This window comes from Convolutriloba macropyga, chromosome 9 (assembly GCF_964194025.1).
Source record: "Convolutriloba macropyga chromosome 9, txConMacr16.3, whole genome shotgun sequence".
NCBI lineage: Eukaryota > Metazoa > Xenacoelomorpha > Acoela > Convolutidae > Convolutriloba > Convolutriloba macropyga.
In genome coordinates this window covers 48,719,092-48,741,530 of record NC_134476.1, presented here as the reverse complement: position 1 = coordinate 48,741,530, position 22,439 = coordinate 48,719,092, and the positions used below count along the sequence as shown (strand labels likewise).

The window sequence follows — 22,439 nt, the reverse complement described above, 5'->3', positions numbered from 1 at the left end:
GTCAGATAGCCGATAAATTCTTATTTCGTTATCTCCGATTGAAAAACACAAAGTTGAGTCCCTTCACTTGAATCAGATAGGATCAACTTTTTTAAGGTAAACTAGGAACGAAGCAAAGGAAAAGAGATTGAAGAGACAAGATTTCACTGACCTTGCTTTAGTCAGATAGCCGGCAATTTCTTATTTGGTTATCTCCGATTGACAAACAAAAAATCGTTGAATTTCTCAACTTATGAACAACTTTTATATAACTTGCGGCACAAAACAATGAATTAATTGCCTCCTCGTGAATCAGATAGGAACCACTATAATACCTTAATTCGGAACTATGTAAATGAAAAGAGATGAAAGAAACAAAAATTCACTGACCTGCGCTTTAGCCAGATACCCGGCGAATTCTAATTTTGCTATCTCCGATTGATGATGAGACAAAAAGTTGAATCCCTCAGCTTGAATCAGATAGAAACAACTTTTTCGTCAATTTGGAACAATGCAAAAGTAGAGACTGAAAAAAGAAGAATTCACTGATCGCCGCTTAGGTCAGATAGCCAATAAATTCTTATTTCATTATCTCCGATTGAAAAGCACAAAGTCGAGCCCCTTCACTTGAATCAGATAGGAAGAACTTTTTTAAGGTAAACTAGGAACTAAGCAAAGGAAAAGAGATTGAAGAGACAAGATTTCACTGACCTCCGCTTCAGTCAGATAGCCTGCAGTTTCTTATTTTGTTATCTCCGATTGACAAACAGAAAAATGTTGAATTTCTCAACTTATGAACAAGTTTTATATAACTCGCAATTATGCAAAAGAAGAAAAATATTGAAGGAACATAAATTTTACGGACCTCCGCTTGAGTCAGATAGCCGGCAAATTCTCATTTTCTGATCTTTGATTGAGAAACAAGGAAAGAGTTGAATCCCTACGCTTAGATCAGATGGAACAACCCTTGTATAATTGCGCTCATGTTTGAGTAAACAAAAACCTGCTGATTGCCACTTTGATCAGATGGCCAGCATGATCCGGTCACTATAGAAGAATGGCACAAAACAATGAATTAATTGCCTCCTATTGAATCAGATAGGAACAACTATTATACCCTAGTTCGGCACTATGCAAATAAAAAAAGATTGAAGAAACAATAATTCACCGTCCTCAGCTTTGGTCAGATAGCCGGCGAATTCCTATTTCGCTATCTCCGATTAACAAACAGACAAAAAGTTGAATCTCTCCGCTTGAATCAGATAGGAACAATTTTTTAGGTTTACTCGGAACTATGCAAAATTAGAGACTGAAGAAACAAGAATTCACTGTCCTCAGATGGGAACAACCTTTGCTTAATTCGGAACTATGTAAGTGAAAAGAGATGAAAGAAACAAAAATTCACTGACCTGCGCTTTAGTCAGATACCCGGCGAATTCTAATTTCGCTATCTCCGATTGATGATGAGACAAAAAGTTGAATCCCTCAGCTTGAATCAGATAATAACGAGTTTTTCGTCAATTCGGAATAATGTGACAGTAGAGACTGAAAAAAGAATTCACTGACCGCCGCTTAGGTCAGATAGCCGATAAATTCTTATTTCGTTATCTCCGATTGAAAAACACAAAGTTGAGTCCCTTCACTTGAATCAGATAGGATCAACTTTTTTAAGGTAAACTAGGAACGAAGCAAAGGAAAAGAGATTGAAGAGACAAGAGTTCACTGACCTCGCTTTAGTCAGATAGCCGGCAATTTCTTATTTGGTTATCTCCGATTGACAAACAAAAAAATGTTAAATCCCTTGACTCATGAACAACTTTTATACGTCAACTCGCAATTATGCGAAAGAAAATATTGAAGAAACAAAAAATCACGTACCACCGCTTTAGTCAGATACTCGGAAAATTCTCATTTTCTTATCTCTGATTGAGAAACAAAGGAAGAGTTGATTCCCTACGCTTAAATCAGATGGGAACAACCTTTGCTTAATTCGGAACTATGTAAGTGAAAAGAGATGAAAGAAACAAAAATTCACTGACCTGCGCTTTAGTCAGATAGCCGGCGAATTCTTATATCGCTATCTCCGATTGACGAACAGACAAAAAGTTGAATTCCTCCGCTTGAATCATAACTCTTATTTGGTTATCTCCGATTGACAGACAAAAAAATGTTGACTCCCTCGACTTATGAACAACTTTTTTCGCCTCACGATTGTTAATCTCATGAACATTTTCAGCAATCGTTCTACGATTGCAGTCACATGAACATATTCAACAATCGTCGCACGATAGTTTGTTAGATGAACAAATTCCTCAATCGTCGCACGGTTCTTAGTCAGCTGAACAATCGTCAAACAATTGTGAGTCAGATGAACAATCGTCACACGATTGTGAGTCACATGAACATATTTAACATACTTAGTTTGAACATATTCAAAATACATAAACATGTAATGACAATTGAGTCTACCTCTAATCCGATTAGAGTTCAATTCTTTTTGGCCAACACTCTTGTACACTTTATGTATGCAGCAGTTCTTGTTTTGAACAAACATTTAAATATTTATACGAAATCTATACGTGAAATAAAAATATTCAAAAATCAAATAAAAATTGGAAAAGACCCTAAAATTCAAATAAAAAACGTCAACAATTATCGATTGCAGATTTTAAAAAATATTCAAAAACCGTCACAGGATTGCAAGTCGAAAAGTTTAACCATCATGGCAGGATCTTAAGTCAAATAAGAAATCTTTACAGTTTGTGACCCCCATCCCAGTACGTTATGCACCCCCAGATTAAGATCCAAACGGAAAAGATTTAAAGAAATTAAACAATGGTTGCACAATTTCAAATACAATGCATCTTTTTAGCAATCGTCTTACGATTTTTTTAAAATCGAATTCAACAATTGGCCCACGATGTGAGTCAGTAATCCTTTGAACATATTCAAAAATTGTCGCACGGTTGAAGATCACATGAATTTATTCAACAATTGTCGAACGATTGTTAATCAGATGAACACATTCAACAATTGTCGCACGGTTCTTAATCAACAATCGTCGCACGATTTTCAGTCACATGAACATAAGTGTTACTCTATTGAAGGTAGAATATGAGGTCTTTAATTGGCGAACAAAAATGATTGCAAAAGGATCACCCGATCACTTGTGATGACACCCCAACAGGGTAAGTATATTAAAGGGATTTGAATCTGATGGTCTATTGGAAAATTGTGGTCGTACCATACAGAACCGCAGACAACGGTCGCGGTTTGCAGCCGGGTGATCCTACGTATAGATATCTTTTGAACACCTAGTTGCCATCCAAGAAAAATTAAGTATTCTGGTTCATTGTTTTCAGACAAATGTCGGATACCTATCATAATTGTTTAGTTCTGAAAAACTTTTAGCTGGTAATAAGTGTACCAAGTCCGAGTTTTAAACAGTTTCGTTTTTTGTTATTCGATGTACCACTGTTGGCGCTCTTTCCTTTTCATTCGAGAATGAAATTACCTTATGCACTGCTTTGGATCATCATCTTTTAATACAACACGTACAAAATTTCAGTTTCATTTTCTCGGGGCTTAGTTGCCTTCCTGTAATATCAACATGTATCTGGCTCTCACCAACAGGTTTTCAGCAATACAGGTTTTAGCAATCGTGGCACGATTGCAAATAAAATGAGAGCATCAATTTTCATGTATTTTGCAACAAGGTAATTTTGTTCAATTTTGTAACAATTTATACTTTTCTTGTCTTTCTGATATAGAAATTTGTTAAGCGTCTGATATTGTTGATCTGATATTGTTTTTAATATTCTATTGTGATACAAATATAAACTAGAATGCATTCGTCTCACTGAAATGGACTGCTTCCCTAAAACTCTCATTCTCCGTAAAATCGCTTCAGTACTGAAATAGTACTGTTCTAGTGATTTTACTTGAAAAAACTTTGAAAAAAAAAATGAAAAATGCCAAATTTTTGATTTTTCTTACTACCTTGAAGAAATGAGGACAAAATGAAATTTTCGTGTTTCATTTTGGATTTTCAACAAAGATTTTTGTTCAATTTGGACTCTACCAGGTCCCAAAAATTTCTACCTACTTCCAAAAACAATTTCGAGAACAAACAATATTTTTTGGGCTCCAATTTGACTGCTTTCCGCTTTTCTGTAAGAAAAAATTTTCATTTTGTTCCTGGAAAATTATAGGTGGGTCCAAAATGAATCATAGTAATTTTCAAAGTGTCACCAGGTCAACTTTTCCTACTGCATTTTGGATGTCAGATCAAAATTAAGGCCAAAGTCTTGATCTCAAGACAAAATGAAAAAAAAAATTGTTGAAACTCTAAATTGAAGCCGTGGAATATTGGTAGTAAGAGCTTCATTTTGTAATTTCAGATCAACTTTTTTCAAATTGTACCAAGATGTAAAAAGTTACTACCGAAAAAATTTTTCGAAAGTTTTTGAAAAAGAATGAAAATTTTCTGAATGCTCATTAGCTTACTGTGTAATTGTTGAGTAAGCGGAAGTCAGCCTCTAACTTCACGGAACCTGTATACCTTCAGAAATTAAATAATTTACGTTCGTCAGATGATTAAATTTAGAATCCATTCGTCCGACGAATAACAATTACGTTTATGAAGAATACCAATTAGGAAGAATACCAATTGTTTAGGGTTAGAACGAGTAAACTGAAAGAAACGAATAAGTATTCAAATAAACACAAATTCAGAGTTTATTTAATTTTCAATAATTGGACTGCGGCTTTTCACTTTTGTTCAAATACGGAAGCTTGCGTCATTAGATAAAACAATTCCCGCCTCTTGGTTTCTCGCTTTTACGTCCTTCAAAGAAACTGTGGATGAAGAGCTATAAAACAGGAGACATGCCGCTTTTTCAGAGTCCGTCCAAGCTGGGGCGCCTTGCTTCAGTCGAAAAGTTTTCTGAGATTTGATGAGTTTCCGCCTGAGAACGTCGTCATTGTCATTGCTACCCAGTGTTGAACTCATCGAATACCTTTTTGATTCTTTATTTGGAATGCGTTCAATCGCCCTGTGTTGTTGATGACCCTGCTTTGGGGTTTCTGCGTCGCAAATTCCCCTGCGTTGATGGTCCCGGATCTGCCAATGAATTTCTGACGAAGTTGAAGCAGAGCACAATGGGCGAAGCGACGTTAGGGGGGTCGGACGGCTGGACATTTGACGCATCAGTTACCTCGGCGGCTCCAGACGGCTCAATTTCAGGGTCAGTATCATCATCATCTAACGTCTCCTGAGAGCCGTCTACGGCATCACATTCAATTGTGTCGGTCGATAACAAATCATTATAAATTTGGAGAAGCGCATTCGTCAGTTGTTCCCTCCTTTCCAATCATCTTCTGTCGTCAACTTGTTGTCGGCCGTCTGAGACCAATGTGCGACGTTTACACTGGCACCTTTTTCTGGAACATCTTCTATCGACGCTGCCAGTTTTTCCTAATTGAATTTGCGTTAAATCGCGCTTTTTGGGGTTGTCGCCAATTTAACCCTGGAAGGTCTCCTGAATGTGGCTCGAAATTGATCTTTCTATTTTGTTTTTCTAGAGCTGAATGCATATGCTGACTCAAGACCTGTTTCCTTTGCAAATGTTTCTCGTAACTTTTGTAGGAGTGTGAACTGATCTGCCTGTATTTTGATACGAAGGGTTGTGTCCGTCTTGTTGCGGTCAGTATCCAGAACTCCGGTCCTCTGTATGTGGCTCACGTGCTTCCAATTGAGGGCAAGGAGTAGTCCTGACCGCACGTTCAGTGGGCTCTGTAGAACAAAAAAGTTGAGTGCTTGTTGCCTGTTCGCAAGGAGGGACGGACGATTGGACATTGTTCTTCAAATGCTTAAGGGCTTCTTGATGACGCAGTCACATTATTTGCATGGACGGTACGCTTGCTCCGAGCTCCTTGGCTTTTGCTTGGTAATTTTTGATAGCTTCAGTGGAAAACGCCTTTCGTACTGTTTTAATTGCAGCTATAATTGTAGTGTGGTCATTCTCGTTTTTAGATGAGACCCGCATCCGAATACAGAAAACAATAATCAACAAAATTACTGAATGTGGCAAGATAATTCAGCATGACTTGTGGTTTCAAGTCCGTCCTTTCTTGAATTTGCTTGCCGGCCTGAAGGAGAATTTGCGGTTTTTTGAGACCTTGAGTCTCGCCTTAGAGCAATCCCATCAGCTGCACTATGCCCGCCCTGTCTTCGCTGCATGTCTCGTTACCCGCGAATTTGGCCTGCTGTTTCTGGTGTTCCACAAACCTCTTTGCGATGTCAATGTCTGCTGTTTTTGGAAATTGCAGATGACTTTAATTTGGCCCTCAGATCGTCTCGTAATGAGCTGAAATAGAAATTTGGCTAGAAAATTTGTAAAACGCAACAAAATAAAATGCATTTGTCGAATAAATGTAATTATGTTTATGCTTAGTTTACATTCGTCTAGGTCCACAAGGTCCAAAATTTTTTTCTACAGTTAGGTAGTTTTCTGACTATGGATGAAGTTTAAATACATAATTTTCGAAAATAGTGCGTTTCTGTGCTTTTTTGGCAGCTCTGATGAGGGCGGACTGTTCGAACGCTAACATGGGCAGAAATGCTTATGTTCCAAATTGTTGCCAAGTTAACTACAATCATGAAATATTTTGATATTGGAACATCGTTCCAGTATCAGAGGATAATTGGCCACGAAAAAAACGATTGAAAGGGTTAATTCATGAAAAATCCAAAGGAAGCATTTTGTCAAAGAAAGAAAAGGGGTCTTTTTGCAATAATTGTTTGGCTCCTATAGCAAAATTTTGATATTTTAATGGTTTTAGTCTATTTTCAGAAATCATGCAGGAATGACATCTTAACTTTAACATAAAAAGCGAAAAAACACTTAGTTTCGCAAACAGTTGTTTTCAGCCAAAAATATGACGCCATTTTCTCGTTAAAAATAAAACTTGAAGTCTTGAAATGAGCAGAGCTCCCATTTGCACCACAAAAAAAACTCTGCGAAAGAAGAGTTTTGCTGGGAAACAAAAATTATAGGTGTTCAGTGCAAAGTTTCCGGATGACAAAGAAACTTGAATATGGATAAAAAATTTCTCGAACTCATATGAAAACTATACTACGTATCATCAGAATTCTGATCAATTATGATGAGTATGAACACATCCAATTGATTAAAAAATAACAGAAATTGGACAGAGAGTTGTGAGCAGGTAAAAAATTGCTCATTTTTATGTTTCAGATAATAAGTTTTAGATAATACTAAGAATACGTTGAAAAAGTAGATCGAAATCGTTTAAAAGTCGCCTTCATTTTTGATCGTGAAGCCTAACTTTCCTCAAGGTCCAAAATTTTTTTCTAAAGTTAGGTAGTTTTTTGACTATGGACGAAGTTTAGATTACAAAATTTTCGAAAATTGTGCGTTTCTGTGCTTTTTTGCAACTCTTATGAGGGCGGACTGTTCCAACGCTTACATGGCCACAAATGCCTATGCTCCTAAATGTTGCCAAATAAACTACAATCATAAAATCTTTTATTATTGGAACATCGTTCGAGCATCAGAGGATAATTGGCCACGAAAAAAACGATTGACAACAATGAAACGGTTAATTTATGAAAAATCCAAAGCAAGTATTTTGTCAAAGAAACGAAAAGGGTCTTTTTACAAAAATTGTTTGGCTCCTATTACAAAATTTTGATATTTTAATGATTTTAGTCTATTTTCAGAAATCATGCAGGAATGACATCTTAATTTTAACATAAAAAGCGAAAACACACTTAGTTTCGCAAACAGTTGTTTTCAGCCAAAAATATGACGCCATTTTCTCGTTAAAAATTCAACTTGAAGTCTTGAAATGAGCAGAGCTCCCATTTGCACCACAAAAAAAACTCTGCGAAAGAAGAGATTTGCTGGGAAACCAAAATTGTAGGTGTTCAGTGCAAAGTTTCCTGAGGACAAGGAAACTTGAATTAGGGTAAAATTTTTCTCGGACTCCAAGGAAAGCTATACTACGTATCATCAGACTTCTGATCAAGTATGATGACTATGAACAAATCCAATTGATTAAAAAAATAACAAATTGGACAGAGAGTTGTGAGCAGGTAAAAAGTTGCTCATTTTCATGTTTCAGAGATAAAAAATTAGATATTACTAAGAATACGTTGAAAAAGTAGATCGGAACCGTTCAAATGTCGCCTTCATTGACCGTGAAACATTTTTTCCACAAGATCCAAAATTTTCTACAGTTAGGTAGTTTTCTGACTATGGATGAAGTTTAAATACAGAATTTTCGAAAATGGCGAGTTTCTGTGCTTTTTTGGCAACTCTAATGAGGGCGGACTGTTCGAGCGCTAACATGGCCAGAAGTGCTTATGTTCCAAATTGTTGCCAAGTTAACTCCAACCATGAAATTTTTTAATTTTGAAACATTGTTGGAGTATCAGAGGATAGTCGGCCACGAAAAAAAAACGATCGGCAACAATGAGACGGTTAACTTATGAAAAACTCAAAGGGTGCTTCGTTTCAAAGAAACAAAAATTCCGTTTTTCCAATGAGATTTTGCCTCCTTTTACAACTTTTCTAATGTATTGATTTTTTTGTATTTAGACCTTTTTTGAATCATGCAGCGGTGACATCTTCATTTTAACACAAAGAGAAAAAATAACTTAACATTCAGCAAACTGTTAATTTTCAGCCAAAAAATTTGCTCCGTTTTTTGGATACAACAAAATTTGAAGTCTTAAAACGAGCATAGGTCCCATTGGCATACCCGAAGAACCTTTGCAGAAGAATGGTTTCGCTGCGAAACAAACATTATAGGTATTCAGTGCAAATTTTTCAAATGACAAGAAAACTTTAATAAGGGTAATGAAAATTTTCTTCAACTCATTGGATATCTTTACTACGTGTCAACAGAATTCTGATCAACTATGGTGCCTGTGGACAAGTGCAATTGATAGAAAATCAACAGAAATTGGAAAGAGTTGCGCGCACGTAAAAAGTTGCTAATTTTCATGTTTCATAGGTTAATATTTGGGTAAAATTAAGAATGCGTTGAAAAAGTAGATCGGAACCGTTCAAAAGTCGCCCTCATTTTTGATCGTGAAACCCTTTTTTTCCACAAGGTCCAAAATTTTTTATTGTTAGGTAGTTTTTTTAATATGAATGAAGTTTAAATTACAAAATTTCGAAAATGGTGCGTTTCTGCTGTTTTTGCAACTGTAATGAGAGTGGACTGTTCGAACGCTAACATGGCCAGAATTGCTTATCTTCAAAATGTTTTCAAATAAACTACAATCATAAAATATTTTAATTATGGAACATCGAGGATCAGAGAATAATTGGCCACGAAAAGAAAACAACGATTGACAACAATGAAATGGTTAACTTTTGAAAAACTCAAAGGACGCATTTTGTCAAGGAACAAAATTTGTCTTTTTTCCAATAAGTTTTTGCCTCCTATAACAACTTTTCTAAGTGTATTGATTATTTTATTTGACTTTTTCTGGAATCATGCAGCGGTGACATCTTCATTTCATTCAGCAAACTGTTAATTTTTAGCCAAAAAATTACCCCCGTTTTCTGGATAAAAACAAAATTTGAAGTCTCAAAACAATCATAAAATATTTTAATTGTGGAACATCGAGGATCAGAGAATAATTGGCCACGAAAAGAAAACAACGATTGACAACAACGAAATGGTTAACTTTTGAAAAACTCAAAGGACGCATTTTGTCAAGGAACAAAATTTGTCTTTTTTCCAATAAGTTTTTGCCTCCTATAACAACTTTTCTAAGTGTATTGATTATTTTATTTGACTTTTTTTGGAATCATGCAGCGGTGACATCTTCATTTCATTCAGCAAACTGTTAATTTTTAGCCAAAAAATTACCCCCGTTTTCTGGATAAAAACAAAATTTGAAGTCTCAAAACAAGCATAGGTCCCATTGGCATCCCAGAAGAACCTCTTCGAAAGAATGGTTTGGCTGCGAAACAACAATTATAGGTTTTCAGTGCAAACTTTTAAATGACAAAGAAACTTGAATAATGGTGAACAAAATTTTCTTAACTCATTGGATATCTATACTACGTGTCATCAGAGTTCCGATCAAGTATGACCCCCATGAAAAAACCTATTGAAATTAAAAAGATGTACTTGCACGTTAAAAATCGCTCATTTTGACGTTTAATAGATAACGTTTCATCTAAAACTTAGAATGCGTTGAAAAAGAAGACTGGGGCCGTCCAAATATTGCGCGCAAATTTTGTCGTGGAAAACGACTTGTTCCCGTTTTTGTATACAATTGCACCCTTTGATACAGTATTGTATGCAGAACAAGATTTATCAATTGGACTTCATTTGCAGTGAGGATTACAGTGTCTATGTAAAAAATTATTAAACTTTTTTGCTCAATTTTGTCTGTTCTCAAACATAAGTTTGATAGATGTCTTTTTTGCTTGGGGTGTTTACAAAAAAAGGATTTCTCTAGTCACACAGAGGCTCTAATCGTTAACAATTTGGACCACTGAAAATAAAAAAAAAACAATTTCTCAGTGTCAAGAAACCAAATTTTACTTAAGGAACTCCAACAATTTTCCAGTTTTTGACGCGACACTAAGTACAAGACTGACAGAAGGTCGGGTCAAAAATGACAATCATAAACGCCCATGGTCTTTGGGGCTAAAAAAATAGGGGGGCACTTCGAGACTGAAGCTTAGGCTCAGGCTTGAAGTGCCCCCCCCCCCCTCACCCCCCACCACCAACGCACGAAAAATAATCTTATTAAGACGTAGACCTGACTTAAGATTTTTGAACCTGCATAACTTATTTTGCCTATTAGACTGTATTTTAATACAATATTGTCTGCGGAACAGGGTTTCTGAATTGGAGTTCATTTTGAATGAGGGTTACAGTTTCTATGTAAAAAAAAGTTAAAAACAATTTTCCAACTTTTCCATTCTCAAACTTAAATTTGATAGATATGTCTGCATTTCCTAAGGTGTGTGTAAAAAAGGATTTCGTTGGTCACACAGAAGCTCACGGTTCACAGATTGGTCGATTGAAAGTAAAAAGAAGGTAATCACAAATCAATTTTGAATTCACAAAGGCAAAGAGATACTCAAATCCTTTCTCATTTTCCAAATACGCAAAAACGTGGAGCGCAATTACATACTCCACGCACACACAAACACAGCACACACACACACACTTCATAAAAGAGATATAGACATAGTAATATATTCATAAGGCAATATCAAAATGACAAATGAGAAACATCAACATCAATCACAATTCAAAACTTGGCAAACACAACTTATGCTGATGGTCCCAAAAAAACAACGGGTCCATTCACTAAAATATCATCAAAGGAACTTTTTTTGGGCGGAATTTTTGATTGTCTTTTGAACGGGTCAACACGTTTAGAGGCATAGCACGCCTGCTGGTGTTGGTGCCCGTTTTGATACATACCATTCCATCATACAGGTTTGCATCTTCTCTTAATTCCCGGAGTGCCCGCCTGCAACTCCCAACCCCTTCAAAATTGATCCAGCCGTTGTAAAACCAGTCATCCTCTTTTTTCTGATTTGGTCTCAACTTTCCCAATTCAAAGCTATTTAAACCAGCAAATAATTTCATAACTTTGTACTGAACAAGCTCCTGTTTGCAGTTAGGCCGGTAGCCACTAAATTTGAATGTTATAGGGTACGTTTCTCGATGTTCAGTAATAAGGTTCTCGCCAAAGCGATTCTTGTAGGCGGTCCTTGATCCCAATCGACAAAGCAGCTTGAACTCCGCTTTCGACTTGCTGTCAAAAGCCAATTCCTTTACTAGTCGGCCCTCCTTTGGCCCCGCGGAGTAAACAAATTCTTAGTCAAATTCACCTTCGACGACCTGAACCTCATCCTCAAAAACAAGGTTCAACTGCTTTGAGATATCTGATACAATGCTTGCTGTAACGCACCCGATGTTTGCTTCTTCTGCAGTACTCAATCTGCACTTCGTACACTCGCGCACTACAGCTACTGCGCACGTTAGTGCTACTCAGGTGGGGGGCTCTGGTGGTGCTGCACGTCTTCTGATAATTTATCTCATCAAATCCGCCTTCTCGGATACTTTCTATACTTTTCATTTGAAACTCCTCCTCCTTTGATGTGCATGCATCCCTTTGTCTATGTGCTTGTGAATAGCCCTTCTCCACTTCCTCCTGCCAGTGTGTCATTCTCACACAGTATATCATCACTTTCGAAGGTTGCAAGCTATTCGAATTTTTCTCATTGGTAAGACTTGAGACTTTGGACAAATGAGGTCCAATTTTACCATAGTTAAATATTATATCAATGGAAACCACTATTTCTTGACGCGTTCAAAAATACTATGTTTCAATGAAATTTATTCGAAATAATTGAAACTTTACGTATGAAAAACTTTTTTCTAGCAATGCTATAGCAGTTATTGTTTGTTCGACACTCTACGTACACGTCAGATACTCCATGCCAACTTTAATACAATTTGAGCAACTTCTTGGATCAATGAAGGATCTGTTTTTGAAGTTTGTTATTTGCAAAATTCTTAAATTTCCGTACGCATTACCGACTTCATTTCTTGCCAAGCTATACTGAAAATTTTGTTGTAAAAAAAGTTTGTTTTAGACTCTACTTACGCTGAAAATACTCCATGCTAAGCTCGATCTAAGTTGACCGACTACTCAGCCCAAAGAAGAAGGACACTTTTTAAAATTCGTCAGTTGCTTATTATATTCAATTAGAGAAACAGCGAAAGTACCAACTCTTTTGCTCGCCAAATTCCATCAAAAAGGTGCTGGTTTAGCCAGTGTGACATGCTCAACTGGTATCGCTTTCTGTTTCACAGGTTGTACGCTCTTCAAAATTTTGACCTTGGCTAGACTTGAGTGACTTTGGACAATTGAGGTCCATTTTTACTATAGTTAAAAATTATATTAATGAAAAGCTCTTCATCAAACCAATTCAGTTAACTGCAAGACAAATCCCAGTTTTAATTAAAACAGTGTAAAAAACGAGGAACATACAGTTGGGGGAGGGTGCCCGAGAGGGTTGATTCTGGATCAAGCCGGGGCTGATGGCATTTTCAAAGTGCAATATCTCCAAGACTACTGCACCGATTGTTAGAAATAAAAGTGTTTTGGAATTATGAAGGAAAAAGCTTATCATTTGAACTATAAAAAGTTCGGAAAAGCAGCTTTAAAAAATCATGATTTAAACCGATTGGTGCAAAACAGGTGATTTTCAGCATTTTTCAGGTGAAGCAAAAAAATCACCTTAGGTCCCAGAACGTATTCAAAAAATATATAAGTGTAAAGCAGTCAAAGTAAGCTTTATTTTGGACTATAGAACTTATCTTAACTCTTTCTAAGCTTCTAGTTATTTACTAAAAACAACTTTTAATATTCGTTTTTTTTCGCATACTTTTACCGAGTAGGTGACCTGCCTTGGCCTGTTTCTCACGAAAATTAATATATTTTAGTTTAAAAAATCAAAATTTTGTGAATATATGGTTTTTATAGTTAAAAATTTTAGTTTTATAGCTGAAACATAAGTTGAAAACAGAAAAGGACCTCAAAATGAGCGGTTTTTAACTTCTGTGAGGGATATTGAATTTGGTTACCCTGTAATGAAAAGCATATTTGGGTATGATCATTTGAAAAGTAGGGTTTATGAACAGGAAAATGATTATACCTTTGCTTGGTTTCTGTTGCAAAACGATTAGTTTCCTTGATAAGATCAAAAAATTCCTACAAAAACTAACGAGACTTTTTTGAATTGTGAGGTAATGATTTATTGTCTGGGCGAACTATACCAGAAAGTTCTTATTTCTGACTTTACATACATTAAGGAAGCTCCACCCCAAACATGTATAAATAGAAATAACTCCTTGACGCATTGAAATTGCCTGACTTTTATAATTTGCTATTAACAAAATTAATTCTGAAGCAAAGATTAATTTTACTGAAAATATATACCGACAAGTTATAAAGGAAACTCATTTTATGCTACACTCTTACGAGCGAAAGTATTTGGCAAGTTGAGTTTGCTTGGTTTGGGACAACTCCTTGACCCTATCAAAATTACCATTTTCAAAATTAAATTTATCGAAATAGTAGTAATTTTACGTATGAAGAACTATCTTTTTTTCCGAGCAACGCAAGAGCAACAGTTCTCTTTGTTAAAAACTTTGAGTAGACATGGAAAACTACATACCAGGTTTGGCAAGATTTGGACAACTCTTTAAACCTATCAAAATTACTTTGAAATACTTTGAAAAAGTATTTGAAATAATCGCAACATTACATATGAAATAACATTTTTTTCTAGAAAAGTTTTTGGAAGAATTGTTTTTGATTTAGACTCTACATACTCTGTGAGTATTCCATGCTTAGTTTGCTTTGATCTGGACTATTTCTTGACGCGTTCGAAAATACTATGTTTCAATGAAATTTATTCGAAATAATTGAAACTTTACGTATGAAAAACTAACTTTTATCTAGCAATGCTATAGCAGATATTTTTTTTGTTCGACACTCTACGTACACGTCAGATTCGTTTTTTTTCGCATACTTTTACCGAGTAGGTGACCTGCCTTCTTGGCCTGTTTCTCACGAAAATTAATATATTTTAGTTTAAAAAATCGAAATTTTGTGAATTTATAGTTTTTATAGTTAAAAATTTTAGTTTTATAGCTAAAACATAAGTTGAAAACAGAAAAGGACCTCAAAATGAGCGGTTTTTTCTAACTTCTGTGAGGGATATTGAATTTGGTTACCCTGTAATGAAAAGCATATTTGGGTATGATCATTTGAAAAGTAGGGTTTATGAACAGGAAAATGATTATACCTTTGCTTGGTTTCTGTTGCAAAACGATTAGTTTCCTTGATAAGATCAAAAAATTCCTACAAAAACTAACGAGACTTTTTCGAATTGTGAGGTAATGATTTATTGTCTGGGCGAACTATACCAGAAAGTACTTATTTCTGACTTTACATACATTAAGGAAGCTCCACCCCAAACATGTATAAATAGAAATAACTCCTTGACGCATTGAAATTGCCTGACTTTTACAATTTGCTATTAACAAAATTAATTCTGAAGCAAAGATTAATTTTACTGAAAATATTTACCGACAAGTTATAAAGGAAACTCATTTTATGCTACACTCTTACGAGCGAAAGTATTTGGCAAGTTGAGTTTGCTTGGTTTGGGACAACTCCTTGACCCTATCAAAATTACCATTTTCAAAATTAAATTTATCGAAATAGTCGTAGTTTTACGTATGAAGAACTATCTTTTTTTCCGAGCAACGCAAGAGCAACAGTTCTCTTTGTTAAAAACTTTGAGTAGACATGGAAAACTACATACCAGGTTTGGCAAGATTTGGACAACTCTTTAAACCTATCAAAATTACTTTGAAATACTTTGAAAAAGTATTTGAAATAATCGCAACATTACATATGAAATAACATTTTTTTCTAGAAAAGTTTTTGGAAGAATTGTTTTTGATTTAGACTCTACATACTCTGTGAGTATTCCATGCTTAGTTTGCTTTGATCTGGACTATTTCTTGACGCGTTCGAAAATACTATGTTTCAATGAAATTTATTCGAAATAATTGAAACTTTACGTATGAAAAACTAACTTTTATCTAGCAATGCTATAGCAGATATTTTTTTTGTTCGACACTCTACGTACACGTCAGATTCGTTTTTTTTCGCATACTTTTACCGAGTAGGTGACCTGCCTTCTTGGCCTGTTTCTCACGAAAATTAATATATTTTAGTTTAAAAAATCGAAATTTTGTGAATTTATAGTTTTTATAGTTAAAAATTTTAGTTTTATAGCTAAAACATAAGTTGAAAACAGAAAAGGACCTCAAAATGAGCGGTTTTTTCTAACTTCTGTGAGGGATATTGAATTTGGTTACCCTGTAATGAAAAGCATATTTGGGTATGATCATTTGAAAAGTAGGGTTTATGAACAGGAAAATGATTGTACCTTTGCTTGGTTTCTGTTGCAAAACGATTAGTTTCCTTGATAAGATCAAAAAATTCCTACAAAAACTAACGAGACTTTTTCGAATTGTGAGGTAATGATTTATTGTCTGGGCGAACTATACCAGAAAGTACTTATTTCTGACTTTACATACATTAAGGAAGCTCCACCCCAAACATGTATAAATAGAAATAACTCCTTGACGCATTGAAATTGCCTGACTTTTACAATTTGCTATTAACAAAATTAATTCTGAAGCAAAGATTAATTTTACTGAAAATATTTACCGACAAGTTATAAAGGAAACTCATTTTATGCTACACTCTTACGAGCGAAAGTATTTGGCAAGTTGAGTTTGCTTGGTTTGGGACAACTCCTTGACCTTATCAAAATTACCATTTTCTAAATTAAATTTTTCGAAATAGTCGTAATTTTACGTATGAAGAACTATCTTTTTTTCTGAGCAACGCAAGAGCAACAGTTCTCTTTGTTAAACACTTTGAGTAGACATGGAAAACTACATACCAGGTTTGGCAAGATTTGGACAACTCTTTAAACCTATCAAAATTACTTTGAAATACTTTGAAAAAGTATTTGAAATAATCGCAACATTACATATGAAATAACATTTTTTTCTAGAAAAGTTTTTGGAAGAATTGTTTTTGATTTAGACTCTACATACTCTGTGAGTATTCCATGCTTAGTTTGCTTTGATCTGGACTATTTCTTGACGCGTTCGAAAATACTATGTTTCAATGAAATTTATTCGAAATAATTGAAACTTTACGTATGAAAAACTAACTTTTATCTAGCAATGCTATAGCAGATATTTTTTTTGTTCGACACTCTACGTATACGTCAGATACTCCATGCCATCTTTAATACAATTTGAGCAGCTTCTTGGATCAATGAAGGATCTGTTTTTGAAGTTTGTTGTTTGCAAAATTCCCAAATTTCCGTACGCATTACCGACTTCATTTCTTGCCAAGCTATACTAAAATTTTTGTAAAAAAAAAGATTGTTTTAGACTCTACTTACGTTGAAAGTACTCCATGCTAAGCTCGATCTAAGTTGAACGACTACTCAACCCAATGAAAAAGGACACTTTTAAAATTCGTCAGTTGCTTATTATATTCAATTAGAGAAACAGCGAAAATAGCAACTTTTTTGCTCGCCAAACTCCATCAAAAAGGTGCTGGTTTAGCCAGTGTGGCATGCTCAACTGGTATCGCTTTCAGTTTCACAGGTTGTACGCTCTTCAAAATTTTGACATTGGCTAGACTTGAGTGACTTTGAACAATTGAGGTCCATTTTTACTATAGTTAAATATTATATCAATGGAAACCCCTTTTTCATCCCAATTCAGTAAACTGCACGCCAAATCCCATTTTTTATTAAAACAGTGTAAAAAACGAGGAACAAACAGTTCGAGGGTTGGCAATGGGAGGGTTGATTCAGAGGCGAATGCAGACGATTTGACGATTCAGATCTGGATTCAGAGCTCAGTTTCTCAAAAAAGAAAATGAACGTGTTGAAACCGCAATAAAAAACGATATGATCCGAAATAAAATTTCAATCCGATAACTCCCAAAAAAATTGATGATTTTTGACTTCTACGGCAAAAAAAAGCAGAATTTCATTACTTGTCAGCTTTTGCAAAAATTCGATATCAAAACGCAAGAATACTTGCATAAGAGTATTTATAGCCGTAAACGACCATTAAAATGAGCTACAGAACGTTAAATAAATTTGTTTTTCCAAATGGATTATACATACTTAAAGAATGGAAAATCGGATTTTTTGCAAAAAAAGCTCTGGAATTCAGCACTCCTTGGCTAAATTCCTAGATTACGTTAAGCAAGTTTCTCGCTCGGAATTGTGGGATTAGTAAGAATAAGAATGATTTCGGGAATCACACTGGGAAACGATGCACCGGGCACTTATTAATTGAGCAGTTCAAATTAAGTGTCAAGTCCAGTAAAAACAAATTATTATTCACTGTCCACTGATATATTCAAAACATCGAAATCGTCTAGCTTTAGCGAGCTCGTATCTCCCAAGCTACTTAAATTCCAACAAATTCTGTAGAAAAAAACCAAGATCCTTTAATTAGATTACTTACGCTTGACCGCAAAATCATTCCTAACTGTTGAAAAATGCAGAAAATTTATATTCTTCATTTCACAATGCTGAACTACAGTTTCATTGACTACCTTTGGACTTCTCAAAAATTGGAAAGTTTTATACCCTTGAACAAGTTTTTTCGAACAAAATATTCAACTCGAGGTTTTTTCCAGTGTTGTTCTTGAGTTTGGGAGGCATTTGAGTCTTGAGGTCGTCGTTTGTTCACAATTTTTAGGAGGCATTTCTACCAATGAGCTGAAATGTCAAACCACCAACTAGTGCAAGATCCTCTCTGTATGAACTTTTCGGAATGAGCCGTTTCGGCTGATCACCTTGCGGAACGACTTTGGATCCGGTAGTTTTACCTACCTCTGAATTCTAAAACAGTATCCTCAAAAACAATTTATGGAAAATTTGTTTTTCATGTTTTTCAATAACAAAAGTTTTTCTACTACAAAAAAATTATATTACAAGAGCTGCAACTAATTAAACTCATGATTTTTGAATGTTTAAAATTCAAAGCAAACAAACCAGCTGCCTCATTGCATTCGCTGACATCTGAATTTCCCTATAGTTTCTGTTGGCGACCGGTTTAATCTCTGGTTGTAGCTGGTTCATACCAAATAACTGCCTAAGTTTTTTTGAATTACCTGTTTTCCTGAAGAAGAGCTGCAGTCCGATTGGTTAACCGCATCATTATTTTCAATCGGAGTTTCGTTCAAACACCGCGACACATCATGGGTCTAATAGAGGGCACTCATTTCCCTCAGTAAAAGCAATTGCGTTTGCATAATTTGCCGTCTCCGGTTGCTGCAATTGAGTTGGAAAGGCACGTTTGGATCCACCAATAGCACCCGTGGGAGAAAATTAACGTCCCCATCGGCACTGGTAATTTGAATCCAAAGGTCTTGGTTCCACTTTTCAATAATCTTTTTTACCAACGAGAAATACGTTTGCTTTCCAGTGGTAGTTATTGGTTCTCGGGTTCTTAAATTTCAAGCGAACCACGACAACGTTGTTTTTCCATAAACAGGCAAACACAAAATTTTGTCAGAAAATTTGGCGTTATTAGTCATTTCGGTATATTTTGAAACCCAATTGATCTTTTATATTTAAAAATACCAAGAGTTATCGCTAACCTCGACTTTGGTTGTTGACACCATAGCTAATGCTGACGTGTCTGCTCTAGAGGGCATCACAGGTATTATCTTTATAATGCACTAGCCAAAACCGGTTCAAGTGCTGTTCGCGAGCAATTTCCTCTGCGCGATTTGCTACTTGTGTTGTTTAATCCCCTGTTTAATCTTTCTGGCAGACTTTTTTCTGTCAACTGAAAAGTGTTATCAGAGCTTTTTAAAGATTATACATAAAAGTTTTTAAAGATTATACATAAAACTGCACTGAGAAGACAGATGGGGCAATTTGATTAAAAGGGGCTTCAAAATTTAGCAACCCATAGATGGTAGAATTAAATCCACATCCTAGCCACTAAGTTAAAAGCACAATGAACCTTAGTATAAATCATTTCCTCGTGTACTCAATTACAATCTACTTTTCCGCATAGTTCAAATTAGCTTTCGCACGCAAAAACGAAGACAATATTCAGAAAGTGGCAATAAAGACTAAAGAAAAACGAAAAAACATTCGAGCAAAAATGTTTTCTACACAAAACATATGACGTAGCTCAAACCCAAGTTTAAACTTTGACCTTTTAGTGTTTTTTAACTAACTCTTATTATGCCATCATTTTGTTCACACTATTACATAATTGAACTTTACTACTGAATTCCAATCAATTTTGGAAAAATCTGTCTAATATTTGCTTATATTTGAATGTTAATAAGAAGATAATAAAATTGTGACAGACAAAATAGTTGCTCGCTAATAAACAGTTGTATTACTGAAATAAAGTTTTTACCTGAGAAGATCTTCAGCTGTCGAAGTGATTGTCGACTCACCCATTCGAAGATCCAAACCGCTAAAGCTATCCAATAGTGAATAATAACAGAAAAATCGTTAAATTGTAATAGGTGCTCAGCACAATTTTCGTTCGCTAAATTGTTGAAGCTGTAATGCTGTGAACAACCATCGTTAATTCAGCAAAGTATTCGTTCTTGCCAGAAAAGTTGTTATTTGAAAGAGTTTACTCGAGTAAACAAATCAATTTGATCAACTAGAATTGCTTTCAACCAAAATGAACAACCACTAGCGAATACAAATTATTTGAGCACATGATATGGTGACAGAACGGACGACAATCGACAAGATAGTGAGCCAATACCTTCAAGAAGATCCTCACCACTGTCAACTTCGGAATTGAAGGGCTAAAACAGAACCACGAGCAGTATCCATTCAAATCAGTACAGTAAGAAAGGCAGCTTGGTGGAATTGTGATTTCACGTGACCAATATCCCTGTGGCCAGAGCTGACGCTGATAGGCAGACGCAACAACATAGTGACTACAAGGGTTCGTTAGATTTCACCTTTTGTGCAGTGAATTAATACAGTGCTTTTATGATAACGCCACACTTATCTGTTCCTGATTTCATTCTGTTGATTTGAATCATCAAAACTGATTTGAAACATTGATCACAGTAAGGAAATATGATTATCAGAAATAGTCAAGCTTGAAACCTTTACATTTACTCAATTCTTGAATCTAAATAAGTCTAAGGCCATCAAAACAAGAGACTACACTAAAAGTTCTTAATTCCTCGGCAAGTTGAACCACTGTCCAACCAACTCAACTACACTACAAAGCTAAAACACTTAAATTTAGAGCACATAAAATGGCACAACCTAACATTGCCTTAAAACCGTTCAGCGGTACAGATAAAGAAAGTTTTCGAGTGTTCGAGCATCTTTTAAGAAGCATTATAGGAGTTGCAGCAGGAGCCCAACAGGCTAACTTTTTGCAATTGCATCTGAGAGATGCAGCTCTAAGATATTTCCAGACTTTACCAGAAGCGACACGCAATGATTTAGCTCTAAGTTTAACGGCGTTAAGAAATCATTTCTGCAACCCACAGTTGCAAGTGCAAGAGTTACATGTAATCAAGTTAGAAAACGTTCGTTTCGACCCAAAAACTGATTCACCAGAAAATTTTCTTGTGTCCCTGCAAAATATGACTTTGAAAGCTTATCCTGATCCCATACCCGAGGCGTATCCACCCGGAGCGGATCAGGCGGCTCAAGATGCCGTAGATGCTAGCAATGATGAGAATTTACGTTTTGCGCATCAAGAGAGACAAAATCAGACGAAGCGCTTTTTCAAAAAATGTATGCCTAGCTGGCTTAGAGCAAAGTTGTTGGAACAACCAGACAACACAACAGTTGAGGATTTATGCCTCTTGGCTAGGAAGCAACTGACCATCCACGATCTTTGCAAAAAAGAGGACTATATTGACGGAGCTTTTAACGAAGTGAGTCCAACAATTTCAGATAATTTGATAAATGCTTTATCAAAACTTAGCCAAACGCAGGAATCTATGGAAAATAGAATGAGCGCTTTAAGTAAGCAAGTCGAGGAGCAAAATAAACGTTTCGATGAGCAAAAATTTTCACAAAGTCAGAATTTTGGAAATCAGTTGCGGGGAAATGGTTTTAGAGGCTCAAACCGTGGACAAAGAGGTTCATATAACAACTCAAACTACCGAAGTCGAGGAAATTTTCGAGGCTATGGTAGATCGAGAGGATACAGAGATTTCAATAACTTCAACAATCAGTTCCCATTCCCTGCTCAAAATAATTTCCAATATACTCCAAATGCTCCACAGTTTGCGCCGACAACGCCGCAAAACTTTCAACCGATCCAAGAACAACAAACAGCAAGTAATGGGCAACCAGTTGTTCAAGTTTTTCAACCAATTGAGGAAACACATGTTCCTGTTACTCAATATGCCCAAATCATTTGCCATATCTGCGGTTATCCAAATCATTTGGCTACTAATTGCTCAATGCGATCACGTGGACGCAGAGGTGGAACAAATTTTCCGTTTCAACGGTCTTCAAAAAACTAGATAAGCGACAAGTTCCATTAGATACCAGCTCATCAAATCAATTTTTACATGTAGATACTTCATGAGACACAGACATGCAGATTGAGGATAAAATTTACGCAGTAATCCCTCTAGAAGGAGAAACTCTCTCCTATGTTAGAATAAAATTTGATAATATTCTTCGCCGAAGAGCTTTAATTGACTCAGGATCTTGCTCAAACGCTATCCCATTATCCTTATTGAATGAGTTCGAGGAAAAACAAATTTGTATTGAGGTAGAAACTCCCACTTATAACAC

The 22,439-nt window shown here is 35.6% G+C and overlaps 1 protein-coding gene across 2 annotated transcripts in view; it reads left to right on the top strand.

Moving 5' to 3' along the window:
* LOC142345816 (uncharacterized) overlaps positions 1–22,439 on the top strand; it is an 84,050-nt gene that overhangs the window by 42,360 nt on the left and 19,251 nt on the right. Inside the window, exon 4 of one of the 2 annotated variants that reach the window (XM_075398194.1) lies at positions 11,700–12,422. The exons of the other annotated variant lie outside the window; for it this stretch is intronic. The gene's annotated coding sequence lies outside the window, so the exon portion shown is untranslated. Of the gene's footprint in view, positions 1–11,699; positions 12,423–22,439 lie in introns of those variants that run through there. 2 annotated transcript variants of the gene reach the window in all.